We start from the raw sequence: 18,476 nt of genomic DNA, 5'->3' as shown, positions 1-18,476 counted from the left end.
ACATCCTTTTTGAAAGCACAATTTTTGTCAATTCATACTTCTTCGTAGCTTGTACCGCTTATTCAAAATTTTTAATTTTTTCACTTTTAATGTAGCTTTTTAACGAAATAAAACAAAAACGACGCTGTCTATCTAAAAATAATTAATAACAAATTTGTAGATCTTTTTCTATGTACAATTTTTGTTTTATTATCTTTTTTCGCACCTTGAATAATTTGCAGGCAAATGAAATTTTGAAATTGTCATTATTCTTTGGAAATTCAACAATTAATTAGTATAATTTTGTATTATTTGCATTATTTGGTTTAATATGTTCATCTTCGCTTTCTTTTTTTAATTTTGATAATGCTGGAACTTTGACCATTCTCTTTTTATCAAAAAATGCCTACACGATCAATTGTTTTTAAATTCTTTATCTTTTTGAACTTTTGTTCAAAAGAGTTGGCTAACGAATTTGACCTTTAGTTTTTGACACTAGAAGAGCATACCAAGCAGCAATATAATAGATTATTCCTCTTAAAATGTATCGTGAAAACCTGTTTATAGGGCAAAATTTCTTCAAAAGTGGACAGTTGACAAAATCTGGGAGGAGTGAGAGATGAGTGGGTTTAATTTTGCACAAATATAATACCTTCTCTGATGAGAATATAAAAAATTGTGAAAAAACGACACCAGGTGTAAGAGAAAATTAAAAGACAAAAATTGTTCACCCAAAAAAAGACCTAGGAATTGACTCTTGATCACTTTTTTAATAAGACGCATATTTTTCGTCCCAATCGTAAAAAATAACATTAAAGACAACAAAATTTAATTTTTGGACAAATAACACACGCTATGAAAACAAAACGAATGACAAAAGCTGTTCACACCAAAAAGAGGTACAAATTTGTTATTCATTATTTTTGTATAGGATGCGCATTTGTTGTTTAAATCATAAGGATTAAAATTTTGAATAAACAAATGCAGTTTTTAGAAAAGCGGCACAGGTTACAATAAAATTTTTATTTACGAAATTTTTTTATGCGATCCGCACTTTTTTTAATTATAAAAAATACAACAAAGATACATCTGTTTTAATTTCATTCCATATTATCAATTGTTGAAATATAATCGTATGAAATGAAACACTTTTTAGGGTTGCTGAGAATAAAAATTAATACTAAATAAAGTATTAATATTTAAATTTATGTAGAAAGGTTCGTTCTTTAGAAGAAATCGATTGCGAACCATGAGATACGTGATCAGAATGTATTCGTTAAAGTAGAAGGAGTTTTAACAAAAGATAGTTCACAATCAGAAAATTATAGATTTCAATGCTTTGTCTTTTAATTTTAGAATTTACGTGCATAAATGTGTGGGAAGTAGAAAGAGCGAAACCTAAATTGTGATAAAAATACTGATAAACAAATTCAAGGACGGTACTGTTGTTGGGAATTAATTATTTGAACGTTAACTAATAAAATTTGTATTCCAATGAGTGTTAAGACTATGTAAATGTAAGTATCAGTTACATAAATATTCTTAGATGCCTAATATATAAGTTAGAACTTATTTAATTAATTAGGGTATATAATAAAATGTACTTTGTTTATTAACTAACTCGGTAATGGTCTTATCCACAGCGAAAATTTATGTAACTAGGTGAAACTGACACATTGACAGTCTAATAAACTATGCAATTTTCTTGTTTACTTTCTTTATAGCAAGTATTTGACAGATTACATTTTTATTTTTGAAGTACTCTCGATGAGGTTCATTTTTTTAACATAAGCACATAAGCACATTTGTATAATACAGTTATAACTTATAAGTTGTGAACTGACTATAAACCTGATTCTTTATTAATTTTTTGCATTATAAAGAAATATAAATTCTAAACGAATGTTAAATTTTTAATAAATAAAGAAAGAAACGCTTTCTACATCAGATAAAGTTGAAATAACTAGTGCAGAAAGTATTATAGAATGAGTCGCGTACTATCAGATCCTATAATTAAAATTTTTGTTATGTAAAGGGTAACCATTCGTTTTTCTGCAACCGGATATTTTGTATTTTTGTTCATTTTTACTAACATTTATGATCTAACTTAGTGAAAATTCGCAAACAAAGCTTTTCTTCTATACTAATCAATAATCGAGGAGAAAACGCACACGCAACCTTAAGAATAGAACACATTTCTGGTTTTATTTATAGCTCTAGAAAAACAAATATTTTTGGTCTTATATAATAATAAACAATACTAACCACGAAAAACAAGTAGAATAATATTTAAGCGAAAACAGAAAGTTCATTTTATCACTAATTAATATTAATCTTTTGAAGCTTATGCCAAACGTAGTCGAAATAATTTCATACATTACTATTCAGTTATGTCGAAATTTCCCTAATAGTCCTTAAGAATATTGTGGCTTTGTTAGGGGCCCTAACAGCTTTTTTAAAGTAAATGAAGACACTTGAAAATTGGTTCACGAAAATCCTTTTTTTATACATTTATATTATATTAAAACAGTATTCGTATTTTATTTTGATCGATAAATTGTATTTTTTCATCACTATCAACTTTACAGATATCTGGAACTATCAGTTTCATGAAATAGTGCATATAAATTAAAAAAGCTGGACCTAACCTATAAATAAATATGTCTCTTTACAATAATATCTGACATATTTTGTCAATGAAAAGAACAAGAACGGAGTTAAATTGCACAAAATTACCTATTGTGGCCCTCACGAGGGCCCCTAACATTAATTGGGAAATAATAAGGATTTCTGTTACGAGCCTGAACAAATTTCCTTTGACGGCCCCTTAAAATTTTGCGTAACCAAACTAGTACGGCCCCTAACAATTTGCCCCATGCGCACCCTAATAAAAATAGAGAAAACCCATCAGCCTCTCAACAATATCCCATTAAGATTTCTACATGGGATTTAGCAGATGAATTTTATATTAAAATTTTTGTTAATTGGTCCATTAGATGAGTTGTCACTTTCTTTCGTAAGAAAATTAGTACTCATCATCACAAATTTTTGATTAGCTAAGAATTTTCGCAGTGATTCGATTGTGTAACTTTTCGCTTTGTCATCATCATTTCAATTTTTTTATCAGCACGAAACTTTGATCTGGTCGTGCTTGCAACGCGATAATTATTCATATTTTATTCATACCATATACATTATTCAAGTTAATGTGAAGATTTTAGTCAGAGAACAGTACATGCACTCGGTAACATGGACAAGTGTCCAACAAAAATCTAAGTTGTTAGTTAAAGAAAAAAAGGCGAAGTCAATGCATAATCAACCCACATCAGTTGTACCATAAAAGTTTAACCTTTTCGATCATGACATTTTCGAAAAAAAAAAATTCGAAACTATTAAAAATATTTTTTATACATAATCGTTAATCCAAAATTGTACGGAAATAGAAAACTAAGGGTTCAAGGAATGTATTTGTGATGGGTATGATATTTACATTTTAGTGAATTTCCTGACGCAGAATACGAGACTATGATAGAAAAAAATTTTAAGTAATTTTAAAATATATGAAGAACAGACAAAAATATTTAAATATATCCAAACAATTAATAAATTCACGTTTATTTGATTTTGACTTTAGTATTGTTTTAAATATTCTCATTTTTAAGTACGCTAAAGAAATGTGGAGCATTACAAGATATTTTATAAAAAATATTATGCAAACATAGTGATCAATATTAACACTTATTAGAATCAATCTTGATCAATCAATTTTAAACTAAATTGTATTTTTCTTAAACCAAATATAGGTGATATTTGGTAATGCATAAAATTCCTGTCAATAAAAGCAAGAATTTAATCACAACATTTGGATAGTGACCATAAAATATTTCTCTTGTAGTTTGAAAAAAGATCCTCTGGAAAAAAATGCCTGAAAAAGAGAAAAATGTGCAGAAAAAAAATAGGAAAGAATAATGAGAAGTCCACCAACTAAATCCCTATCCTTCTCTTTTTTTATTTTTTTTTTGTCTTTTTTATTATTTTTATTATCAAATCACAATAAAAACCATTTGTAAATCCACGAGGATCGCTCAAATTGAATTTTCCACATGTTTCGTATTATGTTGATATTTTTCATTACATATAACAATATTTGTGTATTTAAATTTAATCTAACCTGGTGGTATCTGATATTCTGAGAGTTATAGAGCAAGAATAAAAATATTTTCAGGTAAAGTATAGCGCAGTAACTTTTCAAGATAAACCATATAGTTATTTAAAAACAGATACATTTTTTTCAAATATGTGCATCCGCAACCAACATGTACTTATAAGTGATGGAAGTCGATTATGCGTTCAATTTCGCTTTTCTTTTTCTTTTCTTTTAATTTATATTTCCTCAAATAGTACATAGTGTGAATAAAATAAAAAGCGTTTTCGTTTTAGAATCGTGGCTAGAAAACATTACGTGGTGATCACGCAACTCTTGAAAATAAAAATACAAAACTAAAAGTGTCACAATCGACTCACTGTGCACACTCTTGATGCTAAGGGTAATGTAAGAATCGTTTTATTTTTAAATATTTAATTTTAAGAAACATGCATTACGTGAATTTGATAATAACATTATAATCAAGATTAAGAGAAGGTACAACTTTGTTCTATTATACGAAGCAATTCTTTGTATTTCTTGAACATTGCTGTATTTTTTTGAAGCTTTAATTTTCGACAAGAATATACAAAAAAGTACTACTACAAGAATTTAAAACTACAAGAAACTAAAAGAATTTACAGGATTTGCAGCTAATAAATTGATCTTTATTGACCTATAGGATGATGCATTTAACATTTTTCATTCTAGGTCAAAGAAGAACAACCTATCAACTGTAAATAAAAATTAAACATTTGAGAAAGAATTGAACGCAGTCAGTTTAGAGATTTTTAAAAAAGCAATACACTCTTATCATTTTCAAAACTATGAGACTTTAATCAGATTTAAGCTAGATACATTATTTTGTAGATCAAAATTTGTTTTTAAATCTTCTTAAATATTATCTTAAGAGTAAACAATAAAATAATTTTAAGATATCCCAAGAACATAATGAAAATCATGTTTATTATCTTAGAACTCGAATTTTTCTCACAATTTTTCACAAATCCTACAATATTATAAAAATTACCTTAAAATGTTCTAGATTTTTTGTTCTTGAAAATTTTGAAATCTTTTTGAATATTCTTCTCAAATTAATTTTTTCAAACAAAAAACATTTTCTAGGAATTTTTAAAAATCGCTTTTAAGCTTATAAGATTTTTGTTCGAAATCTTAAAAAATCTATGTTTTTTTGTGAAAGTATTAAAATCTTTTTGAGTTCTTAATTATAATGCAATCTTTTCAAAACTTGTAAATATATCTTAAACTTCCTTAAATTTTTTCTAAATTAATAATTGTTCATTTTTTCATTTAATAATCAACAATTTTAAAAATATTTTAAAATATTTTTAAATATAAAAATGCATTAAGAAATTTGTCAGCAATATCAAGAGAAAATTTTTTTCCCGTAAAACCTATAAATATAATTTAACATCTTAAAAAATCTATATCGACATGTTCAAAAACTTTGATTTTTAATAGGTTTGATATTTTTCTTATGATTAGGTGCGTCCAAAAACCAAAACTACGAGTCTTATCGAAAGGTGATTCATTACAAATTTGTAGGTCTTTCCAGGGCGCGCAATCTTAATTCATTCATTTTTTTCGTGTCTTGCATACTTTGAAATAAAAGTAGAGTTTTTGGATTTTTCATTATTTTTGGTACGATCAAAATTTTAATTTTTAACTTTTCTTCAAAATAGAAAAAGTTGTTAAGGTAATCATTTTCTTTTTATAGAAAAAAGTCATTAGAATAAATTCTTTGAGTTTCTGAGTACTATAAATAAATCTACATAAAATTTTGAAATCTTGTAAAAATGTGGTTTAAAAATTTTTGAAAATGCGCTCACTTATTGAATTTTGATCCAAAATAGCTGGTTTACGTACTTGATCTTTCTTTTTAGGCCTTAAAAAGTGTGCCAAATGAGAATCCAATTTGATCAATTCTTTGAAAGTTATCGTGCCTACAGAATACAGACTAAAGTCTACAAACTAAAAAATACAGACAGACAAACACCTTTGTAAAAATCGCTTTTTTTGACTCAGTGGGTCTCAAAACGTGGATGTTTGATGAAAATCGATAAAGGGAAATTTTACATAAACCAATAACTGCTCATTAGGATGAGAATGTAAAAATCAATGACATATCTGATTTTAAATTACGCTAAATGCGAATATGTATGTAAAATTTTAATGTAAAAAAATTATGTATGATTGAAGTCGCTGCTTTATCTGTAGTTTATTATAGTATCAAAAGTTCCTGGTAAAAGGGCAATGGTTTAAAAAATTGTAGTTGCTTGTAGCAACTTATATATTAAATATCCTGCAAAAATTGACTAAAAGTAAAAATCGAACTGTTGATGCGGATCTTGAAAATATTAAATGTTGAACTTTGTATTTGTTCTTTAAATTTGTAAATTTCTCAAATAATTTACGAGTACTCGCAACATAATCGCCTTTCTTCTGTGAAATTTTGTATTTTTTTAACATTTGTAATTTTCTACAATAATTGACGTGAAATTAAAAGTATTTTTATGATCTTTCGTCTTTTTTATGTTTGTCCGAAAATTACATATTTTTCGTATTTTTCAGATTACAATAGGATTTTTTGTTTCTTGTGGTTCAAATTTGGACATTGGATTCTCGTTTTTTCTAACAGAAGTTTGCATCAATTTGATTATTGGACGTTAAATAGAATTTTTAATTTGGATTTAATCTAATTTAAATTTTTTAAATTTTGTTTTATGATCTCAATCACTCCAATAATAAAATGAAACATCTTGTAGTTTTCTGTAATATCTTGTAGATTTAACAAATTCGAAAAAGTATTAATAAAAATTTTCGAAATTTTTGACTTGTAGAAACTTAAATATTATTATCTTATTGTTTATTATTATATCAGACTAAAAATTCTTTAATTTATAAATAAAGCCATCGAAACTTCAGATATCACTAAGAAAATTTATTTTTAATGCTGATATTCAATATCTATACATTTCTTTTCTATTTTTATTAACTAACTATGAAAAATAGTAGAATCCTAGAATCTTTTTTATCCCTAAAGTTTAACAAAAATATTTTATATCAAGTATTTTTCTCTCTTGACTGAAAAACACTGATAATTAGGATGCTAAAGTTTTTACGAACTTCAAAATGAATATCTTACCTATCATTTTTACAGCAGTTATTCTGATATGTATGTAAATATTATTTAACGGAGATATCGGAAATCTTAAAAGAACGACAATGTTTGACATGTTCAAGACTTGTATGCATGAAAATAAAAATATTATGTTATAGAATGTGCCTTAGCAATAACCAAACCAAATAATATAATTCTAAACGTGAGCAGTAAATGTGTGACAAAATCTCTACAATCGTCCAGTCTTTATCAGTAACGTTAACAGTCACGCGTTATTTGTTTTAAAAAGTACTGATAACATTAACAGAATATAATATTTGGCTAACTCTCATGAAAATTAACATTCGTTACTTTACGTTAAATTACGAATTTTTTAAAATAGTATTTAAACTTAATTATATGCCCTAAAGATAACCATAGAAGAAATGAAAAAACTAATATTTTACTATAAAAATTCTAAAATTATGGAAAAGTTCTTTTTCTCAAGAAGGAAAAACTCAAAATATTTAGAAATTAGACAGTAGCTTGTAGTCTTTATTAAGATAGGCAATTTTAATCTTTAAAAACAAAAAAACAAAAATATTTGCGTTGAAAATTCTCATTATATACATGTGTCTTAATCAAATTTATTTTTCACTTTTCTTATAAAAATTAAAAATGTATATTTACGAAGCTTAGATCTTACTTGCAAATCCAAGAATGGCAAAATCAAGGAAAAATTGAGTTAATTACATATTTAAAAACAATTTACCGAATCTAAAAATATTTTTGATAAGGATATTAAGGCTCACCTGAGAGAAAAGAAAAAACCAGGTTTGAGCTAGCCTTCGGCGCGCGACGGTTGAATCTCGTGCTTCGCGCTCGGGTATTTATTCTTTGCATTTGGCATGCTTGGAAAAAACTTTATGAGAAAGATCTCTTTTAGATGACAGTATTTTTATGCGTCTTCATATTCTGAATTATCTACTTAATTAAGTATAGTCAAAGATTAAGTTTCTCAAAGCTCTGTAGGCTTTGAGGTACATGTTCTCATGGTGACACTCGCGCTGCGCGCTCGATTTCCGACAGACATTTGTAAACAGGTTTTGTTGGATTTTTTCTCGTAACTTTCGTCGTTTTTCCACACATTTCTTTTTTAATTTTTTTTTAACGTTATTTTTCACGAATAAAACAAAAAGTAGGCGTCCTATCAAGAGGTGCTTCTTAACGAAGTCGTAGATTTTTTTAGGATAACCAGTTTTGTTAATTCATCTTTTTTCTTATCCTACATAGTTTGTCCACGAAATGGAATTTTTTATTTTCCATTATTTTTTGTGCAATTAAAATTTGAATTTTCGATTTTTGAAGAAAATCCAAAAATTTGTTATGATAATCTTTTAAAGGTTTCAAAAATAAATGTTTTTCTTTTTTTGACTTGTTTCCGTATCGTGCGTTTTTCGGCTTCAAATTTTGATTTTCGATTGATTAAAAAAATTTTGAAAATGCTATAACTCTGAGAATTTTCTTTTTATCATGAAAATTCATTAGGATAAATTGTTTGCTCTTTTTAATACTATAAATATGCGTACATACAATTTTCAAATTCAGAACAAAGTGGTCTCAAAAATTTTCAAAATGCGCTCACTTTTTGAATTTTCATCAAAAATGGCTGGTTCACGAACTCGTCCTTTCTTTTAGGACAAAAAAAAAGTGTGCCAAATATGAATTTGATTCGTTCATTTTTTCAAGAGTTATCGTGTTTACGGACGGACGGACAGACAGGCGCCATCGTAAAAACCTGATTTTCGGATTCAGGGAATCTCGAAACGCGGAGATCCGTTGAAAAAGTGTGATGTCAAATTTCCGACAATTCTAATACTTTCTCAATCATAAATGATGAGAATGTAAAAATTCGCAAAGTGAAAAAAATGGTTCATTTCATTTATCTTTCTAAATTGCAAATATCAAGACGTTTTCTTTCGCCTTTCTTCGGCTTACTTGCAGTCCAAAATAGTGCTAAAAAAATTCCTATAATTTTTTTTCCGCATACAACATAATTTTTAAGCTTAAAAACAATTTTAAACAAAAAATAAAAAAAGTAACGCTACGATAACGCATTACTTTTTTCAATAACGGTAACGGTAACGCGTTATTTTCTATAAAAAGTAACGTTAACAATAATGCTTTACAAATTTTAAAACAGTAACGGTAACGTTATTGCTTAAGGGCATATTTAAAGAAAACATTTTTAAGCTCTCAGTAACACGATTTAACTTTATACAAATAGTTTGCGAGTTATTTTTTAAAACATTATTGTTGACACACAAAACGACATATTTCTCAAGACATCACTTTCGCATTCATATGCTTGAATGATGTCAAAATATGTTAAGAAATAATGTTCAAAAGTGGAAACTGACCGATTCAGCATTGAAAAAAAGTTTATACATGATTTTATATTAATGCCCAGAACAAATGTTCACCCTACCTTTTATCTTATTTTAAACAACTATTCTACTCTAAGTGATACTTGAATTTCAATCGCAGAGGTTTTCGAATTATTATTTTGCAATACAGTTACTTGCATTTATCAACAAAGTGATACATGATCATAATTTTATAAACAAATTACATCAGAAACGATCTCAAGAAATTATGTAAAAAATAAATACTGTGGATTTCTATAGCAATATTGCACAATGGGTATTTATCAATTGTTATGTAATATAGTTGTCAACTGCTTGCAGCGTCTTAACAGCCTAGATTTTTGAGCCAAATAGACAAAAATTTGTTTTCTTCTTCATAATTTTATCTAAATTATATTTTCCGTAATATTTATTGTATGTTTATAAAATTATCAAATAATATAATTAACAAATGTTGAAAAATCGTCTAGAAGCTGTTTCCTTTGAACCTTTGAGAATTTATGGGCAAATAAATATTTGAGATGCTTGTTTACCGTGAGTCCCCTGGCCTGAAGGCCCATTTGTACACAGATCTTATATAATTATAGGTCAAAGCATCGATAAATGTAATTTGCTGATTGTTAATTCTCTTTTGTTGAAGCTCCTTCAGTTCTAAGGAGCACATTCTCATCAGGTATCTCGTGCTTTGCACTCGATTTTGTCCAAAATTTTAACTCTTCTACATTATGTAAAAAATTTTATTTGTCACGATTAGATTGATATTTGCTCCTTATTTTGCACTAATAATTATTTTTAGCTACCCCGAGAAATAAAAAAGTGCTTATCCTATTAAAGAAAAATAGTATATCTTTTTAGGTGAACAATTTTTGTCAATTTCTTTCGGGCCTTGCGTCTTTCTTCGAAAAATTCAAATTTTTACTTGTTAATGTTATTTTTCAAAATTAAAACAAAAACTGCGCATTCTGTCAAAAAGTTATTGATGAAAAATGTTTTGCTCTTTTTGGAAGAGAAAATTTCTCTATTTATTCTTTTCGTAGACTCTTTCGTTAATCCAAAATTTTTTTGTTCTTGTTTTTATTGTTTTTTTTTACGAATGAAATAAAAACTACATTTACGATCGAAAAGTGACTAATAACAATTTTGTATAACAATCTTTGATATTTCATTATTTCTCATGCTGTTAAAATTTGAGTTTTCGATTTTTCAAGCAAATGAATAATACTTGTTATCATAATCTTGTAGGGAATTTAAAAAGTTTATTGAATTTTGTAAATGCTGCAACTCTGGTCATTTTTTTTATAGAAAAAATTCATGAAGAGAAATTATTGGTCTTTTTGATCGCTACAAGTAACCATAAAGACTATTTTGGAATTTTAAGAAAGAGGTCTCAAATATTTTCAACTGATTTGAATTAACTTTGGGATGAAGAGAAAAGTCAATATTCCAACATCTATTGATGTGAACCACTTCTAAACCACCCTTTCGCCAAATATTTAGTCGCATCCATCCTAATTCAGTGTTGCTACTAGGACCGGTCTTAAAATATGTGTTTGGACTTCTCGGAAAGCTTCTAAAAAAATGAATAAAATTATAGATAAGGAAAGCTCCCTGTGTGAAAAGAACTAAATATCCTAAGCGATCAAAATTAGCAAAAATCGCCATAATGGAGTGTGGCTGTAAAAACGGCTCCTAAAATAATTCTGCGGACTCCCGAAAGAACATATAAATAAATTTATAAAATTGTTGGTGCCAAAAACTTCATGGTCGATGTTACGGGGGTTTGTTTTTTTTTTTTACTTTTTATCACACAAACCATTTTAATCGTGTACTCTTTGTAAATGTTTGTAAAATGTTGTTCAGGAAATCAAAAGACATATTTGAGGAACTCTTCTAATAAACAGCCTCTATTAGAATGATTTTTGCAATTTTTTTTATTGTACGGACAGTCCAAACATATATTTTAGGCTGAGTTCCAACTTGCACACTCTGTTAGGATCATTGGGACTTAATATTTCAGTTGAGGATATTTTGATGTCATTGCGGAGTTAGATTAATAAATGTTGGTACATTGATTGTATTATTTACCCTAGATTTCATTTAAACTAGCTGGGTACATCTTGAAATTAATAATAATAATAATAAAATTAATTTGCGCATACCTAGCAGAGGATTTTAACCTACCTAGTAAATGAGATAATTGCCATATACGCTTCATTCATTATAAATCATGTAATTACTTTACCACGAGGAAAGATGCATCCTTTCTCAATTAAACATGCATTTTCATCTGGTTCGGTTCGATAGTTGCAATCTATATCAGTTTCATCGATTTTGAGAGTCATTGCTGGTATATCGGCAACATCTGGTTCTTCTCCGCCAGCTTCACTGAAAAAAATAATTCATAGCACCAAGTAAAGGTATTTTTTCGATTGAAATACATATTTCTCACATTCAAGAAAATGATTTCCTTGATTCAAAAGGTCTAGATTCGTTGAAATGTGATGAATTGCTCAAAAAAATATATATCTGATTCAGAGAGTACGATTCTTTGTACTGATTCGGAAGCATTTGAATCCATAAGTTTTCCATGCTTGAAGTAAGAATTTAAGTTTGTTTAAATCAAAGAAACAATAATTTAATTCAAAATAAGATTAATTAAATAAAAAATATATTTATTTGTCAAAAAGAGTGCATGCATTTATAGCAATGGTGCATTTATTTAGATGAAAAAGATATCGTATTTACATAAATAATTAGTTCTGCAGTGGAAGGAAATATTTCATTCGATTGCTAGAATTAAATTATTCATAACAAATAAACATTTATTCCAATGGAGTAATTATTTCTTTCAGTCAGAAATTTAATAATTCATTGTGATTTGTTTTAATTGAATACTTCTTTAGATATATGTTGTTAAATATGTTGTTAAATTAAATATCCATGTTTTTGATTTGAAGAAATATTTCTATAGTATTTATCGTGAGGTTTAAATACGGTTTTCCACCTTAGAATTTTTCGAATTTTTCTTTTTCATCATCATCAAGATTTCAAATGATGTGATTTGTTTAAATTAAATATGTATAATATTAAAAATGGTAATTATAATTTAAGCTAAAAGAATCGAGTTGCTTATTTAGGAAAATATGTACTATAATTGTAGCACTAACTCCTTTATTGCACTCGCGCATGGTCTAGGCCGCAGAAATATTTTTTTGAAATAGTAAGATATTTTCATGCATCAAATATTCAAAAATTGGCTGTGGGTAAATATCTTTTTGAACCTATAAAATATTTCCTTGACCTTAAAATATATTTCTTTCAATCAATTCACATTTCCTTATTTCAAAGAAATATTCATTCCAATTCATGACACATTCATTTGGAAAAATAAAACTCATTAAATTAATTTGAAATAAAATGTAATAAAATTACAATGTCAATTCCAGAAGGTATAGATATGAAAACGATTTATTTAACCAGTTAAATATAATAATAATGTTCGAATAACAAATAATTACTTTAGATTGTATCATAAAAAATCAATGCAAACATTTTGTGCAATTTATTCTTACCATTTTTAACTCATTTTATTTTCGGATTAAGTCCCTAGTTTAAATTCGAAATGAATGAATAAAGCCGAATAAGATAATCCAGCTTTTTCGGTGGAAAAGCTTACTATTATATTTTTGTTTTGGAATGCATTTAGTTTGGTCAGAGAATCTATTTTTTGTTGAATAATCATACCTTTGGTTGAAAAGGTAACTATTCCATTTGTAGACAATAATTAATCAGTTCAGTTAAAAAATAATCTTTTGGGTGAAATATTGAACTTTTTTACAAATATATTTGTTTACGATTTATCGTTTGAGCAAGAAATGTAACAATTTGTTGAAAACTAATTTGTTTTTTTTTTTCATTGAAAATGAGTTTTCCTAACTAAAAATGTAACTGTTCTTTTATTATTCAAAAATTATATTTTCATTTGAAAATTAGCTTTTCTAATCAAAAATTTAATAGTATGGTTAAGAATTCATGTATTTTGTTGTAAATTTCACTTTTTTTGACAGAGAGTTAATATTCTTGGTTGAAAGTTTATCCTTTTCGTTAAAAATGCAATTGTTTGGTTGCGAATTAATATTTTTTTGGTTGAAAAATCAATCATATGAAGTTGATCTACTTTTTAAAAAATTCTCTTATTTGTTGATAATTCTTTTACTTCAGCTGAAAATTCATATTTTCGGGTAAAAAATTAACCTCATTTGTAGAAAATGTATCGTCTTGACATGTACATTTAAAAATAAAAAGGTTGGTAGAAAATGAAACTATAAAGCCGAAAATTTTTCTTTCGATTGAACGTTTATTTTCAGTGGTAGAAAAATTATCTTACATCGTTGAAAATGAATTTAAAAAAAAATCTTTTTCGGGTTGAAAATTCAAATTTCTCGCAATGCCTTTTAGCGTCAATTAAAGTTTCAGTAATCTTTTTACACTTTCCAATTTTATATATTCTGAAATACCTTAACAACATTATTGCAAATAATATCAACTCAACGAAAAATATAAGAAGTAATAATTACAAATTTTTAAAATATTTACGTTGCAATAACCTGCAAAAATAATTTTGCTAAACATACCTAGGAATTCTTAAAAAATAATTAAAGCGTAATATTATTTTTATTATTATACTCTGCAATACACAAAGATTTCCGTGTAACAGTTATATATGGTACGCAAAAGAAGTTGGGTAAATTTTGTAATTTTTCGCTGAAGCTGAAATATGAAAAAAACGAAAATTTTGATCCATAATTACCCTGGTTGATGGTACTGCAGTTCTACTATAGAGTGAATTACTATTCCCAATAATTTGCGCTATGAATTATATAAAAAAGTTAGAAGATTTGGATGAGCAACTGCGGCATAGTTTTCCATATCTTTCCATTTAATTTATAAATTAATTTTTGCATTTTCGTCTCAATGAAAAGGTATTGGTTTTATGCGAAAATTGAGTTTCGTCGTTTGCATAAAATCTCGATGTTTTCGGGCTCAATGATTGGGAAAAAATGGATTTTACTACGGTCTCTGTTTGTCGTTCTAGTCGGTGAGCAGTGGATTTCAAAGGAATTATCCGATTCCATTTTCCAATAAAACTATGTATATGAGATATGGAAAAGTGTTAAAATGCAAAATTATTTATCTCAAAAAGGTGAACAAATTTTCTTAAAAGATTTATTTCAGAAGTCGCAAATTTTTTTATTTTAATCGTAAAAAATGCTATTAAAAATAAAAAATTCTATCAATACGAAGCAAAATTATTCATCTAAATAATATCCACAAATTTAGTTTAATCTTTTTTTTTTGATAGGATACGTAATGTTTGTTCAATCCATGAAAAATAACATTAAAAATTACCAAATTAAATTTTTGGAAAAGCGAGACAAGGTACAATAAAACGTTTAAGGACAAAATAGTTCATCTTCAAAAGATATGGAACTCGACTTTTGACCTTTTTGGTAGGATACGCACTTTTTACATTCTCATCCTAATGGGAAGTTATTGGTTTTTATCTGAAATTTGACTTAGTCGCTGTTCATGAAATTTCAAAATTTCAAGACAACCTGATCCAGAAAACACAATTTTTATTACGGTATCTACCTGTAGTCTATCTGTACTCTGTAGGCACGATAACTTGAAAAAATGGTCAGATTGGATTGATCTTTTCGACACATTCTTAAGGCCGGAAAGAAAAAGACAAGTTTGCTATTCAGCTATTTTGGACTGAAATTTAAAAAGAGCATTTTCATCATTTTTCGGGCCATTTTTTCAGGATGCCAAAATTCAATGGACGGCTTTACATAGAGCTCAAAATTTTTATCAATTTATATTTACTACTTTTTTTAATAAAAATAAAATTATCAAAGTTATAGCATTTTTAAAATCTAAACTAAAACATGAAAATGAAAATTTAGAACAAGAAACACCTTTTTTCTAAATACTGCAAGATTATCATAAAAGCTGGGAATTTTCTTAAAACGTCACACATTTAAATTTTGGTTGCACAAATAACGCTAAAAAATCATAAATTCAATTTTTCGGCCAAACTATGCAAGCTACGACAAAACGGGAATTGACAAAAATTGAGCACCCAAGGAAAGAAACAAATTTGTTATTGATCACTTTCTTATGGGACACGTCGTTTTTAGTTTATTTGTAAAAAGCAACATTAAAAATAAAAAATTAAATTTTTTGACAAGCGACTCAAGCTACAAAAAAAATTAATTAATTCAAGTTGTTTAAAAAAAAGGCGAAACTTTGTTATTAATCATTTTTTCATAAGACGCACAGTTTTTGCGATAATCTTGAAGAATTACATAACAAATAAACAAATTCAATTAAAACACATGTTTGTACATTTTATTCAGAATCGTCAGTATTAATTGAATGAAGATAAAACTTTACATTTCTCTTCACAATGGAACATAGAATAGGAATAAAATAATACTTTCTGAATATCACCCCTATAAGTCTGTTTTATAGGGTCCTCGAAAAAAACCAAGTGAAAAATAGGTTTTTCGAGTTTTTAGCGCTAATTATTATTTTATTGTGTTTTTCAATGAAAATTATTTATAATACATAAAATATAACTTTATGCTAATAATTAGATGTTCGCGTAAATTTTATTAACAATTTACTATGCTTTGTAGCAATTTTGTCTTCGAACAGAGAGGAATTTCATAAGCAATAATGAATAATCGTAAGTAGCGCTAACAACTTGCAAAACTAATTTTTTTACTTATAAGTTATTTTTGGGACCCTATAAAAGGAACTGAAGGAGGTAATATTAAAAATATAATATTTTATTCAAAATAAAAAAAATAGATTTAGCTTTGTGAGGATTCAAAAAAATTTCCGGGCGATATGATATGATACATTTTACATGATAGCTGCGAGTAAAGATTAATAGCCACTAAGAAAAAAGTATGAAAACAATCATAAAAAATGTCATTTTTACTTGAATTTGCAATCTCTAAATAACCAATTCCGGACCGAGTTACAGAAATTAATATAATATACAGTCAATCTAATAAAGTTAAAGATAAAATCGAAAATTTTTTGTTTGGTTGTTTCAACAAGAGAGAATTTACAATCAGAACTAAATAACCAACATTTTTTACATAAAAAATTCTTTAGAAATCAAATGCAAGTCGTGTCAAAATGATTTTCTTGAAATTTCGTGCTTAATTCAGTAATAAAAATATTGGCAAAACAAACCTTGATGAGCAACTTTCTCCTTTTTAGGAAAAGGTAAAGCTTTTATGTAAAAAGTGACCATCATGGATTTTTTTAAATCTCGGATTAACAATTTTAATTTGATGATTGTGAATTATCTTTTTTTGAAGCTTCTTCGGCTTTAACGAACACATTCTCGTGACATATCTCGTGCTTCGCTCTCGATTAACATTTTTCCGAAGATTTTAATTGTTTTACAATGTCATTTTTTACGGTTAATATAAAAACTGTGCGTAATATCAAAAAATTACTTGTAATAGATTTGTCGATCTTCTTTTTTTTTCTAAACAACATTTGCCTATTAACTTTTTTTTTCGTAACTTGTGTCGTTTCGACAAAAAATGTTATGTTTCTTCCTAGTTTTTTTACCATTAATACCAAAGCTATGCATTCTATCAAAAAATAATTTTCAAAGAATTTATTGATCTTTTTCCGAAAAACAATTTCTCTCTCATTATTTTGTTTTTGTATCTTACACATTTTGACCGCAAACTATAAACATTTAATTTGTTTACAAATTTTTATGATTAAAACATCAAATATGCGTCTTATAAAAAATGGTTTCAAGAAAATGTGTTTATCCTTTTGTTATGAAACTAGAACCGTTGATCAAAAGTAAAAAATAGCATTAAAAATTACTTTTTTGGAACAACGATATAAGTATCAGTAATATTTTATTTAATAAAAATCTCCACCTAAATTATATTTATAAATCTTTTTGGAACCACTTTATGTTAGGAAGCGTATATTTTGTTCACAAAATTTAAACTTTATTTTAAAATATCCTAATAAGCGGTCCAAGTTTAAGGTACAGTAATAATTATAATAGACATTTGATGTAATTGAGTTGAGCATGATTTAGTAAAGTGCACATTGTAGACAAACTCGAGTGAGGAAAATGTATTGAAAAATAGGATTTAAGAATTTTTTTAAACTCAGCGATTAACGCATTTTTTATTCTATTTCGACTTCGTCAACCACAACATATGAATAGATTAATTTCAAATTTTCGACATTTTATAAGAAACATAAAAGGAGACCTTAAAGTGATAAGGCTTTTTCAATTTGCTTTTAATTTCTTCTTTAATTAAAAATTTGATTTTTAATTATCATCCAAAAATCATTTTAAAACCTTATGAAATTTTAACCTCCAATTTTTTTAATAATTTATTCGACATGATTAGCTTTTTCTTGTCAAATGCATTTTCTTCACATCTTAGTTTCCTGTAAATTTGAGATTATAAATGTCTACGTTATATTTCTGGAAATTAGATAACATTTTCTAATTCTACTTTTTGACATAAATTTAGGAACACCCAGAAACAAATATGGCATAATGGTCTAATAATAATAATTTAAACATAGTTCCTATTTTGTTTCTTATGTAGTTATGTACTGTAACCATTCAACTGTGAGAAAATATCAGAATGATTTTGCCCTCGCTTCTGCCATTTATACCAACGTGGTGTGCTGCAAACTACTGCGCATGCATGGCTACAATATTTTCTTCTCTGATGTG

General features: G+C 27.0%; 1 protein-coding gene across 1 annotated transcript in view; it reads right to left on the bottom strand.

Moving 5' to 3' along the window:
- LOC117170844 (glucose dehydrogenase [FAD, quinone]-like) overlaps positions 1 to 12,125 on the bottom strand; it is a 68,407-nt gene extending 56,282 nt beyond the window's left edge. Inside the window, exon 1 of the mRNA XM_033357888.1 lies at positions 11,913 to 12,125. The gene's annotated coding sequence lies outside the window, so the exon portion shown is untranslated. The remainder of the gene's footprint in view (positions 1 to 11,912) is intronic.
- Between the last annotated feature and the right edge of the window lie 6,351 nt (positions 12,126 to 18,476).

This window comes from Belonocnema kinseyi, chromosome 4 (genome assembly GCF_010883055.1).
Source record: "Belonocnema kinseyi isolate 2016_QV_RU_SX_M_011 chromosome 4, B_treatae_v1, whole genome shotgun sequence".
Lineage (NCBI taxonomy): Eukaryota > Metazoa > Arthropoda > Insecta > Hymenoptera > Cynipidae > Belonocnema > Belonocnema kinseyi.
The sequence above is the reverse complement of the archived record's forward strand: the minus strand, read 5'-3'. Positions and strand labels throughout refer to the sequence as shown.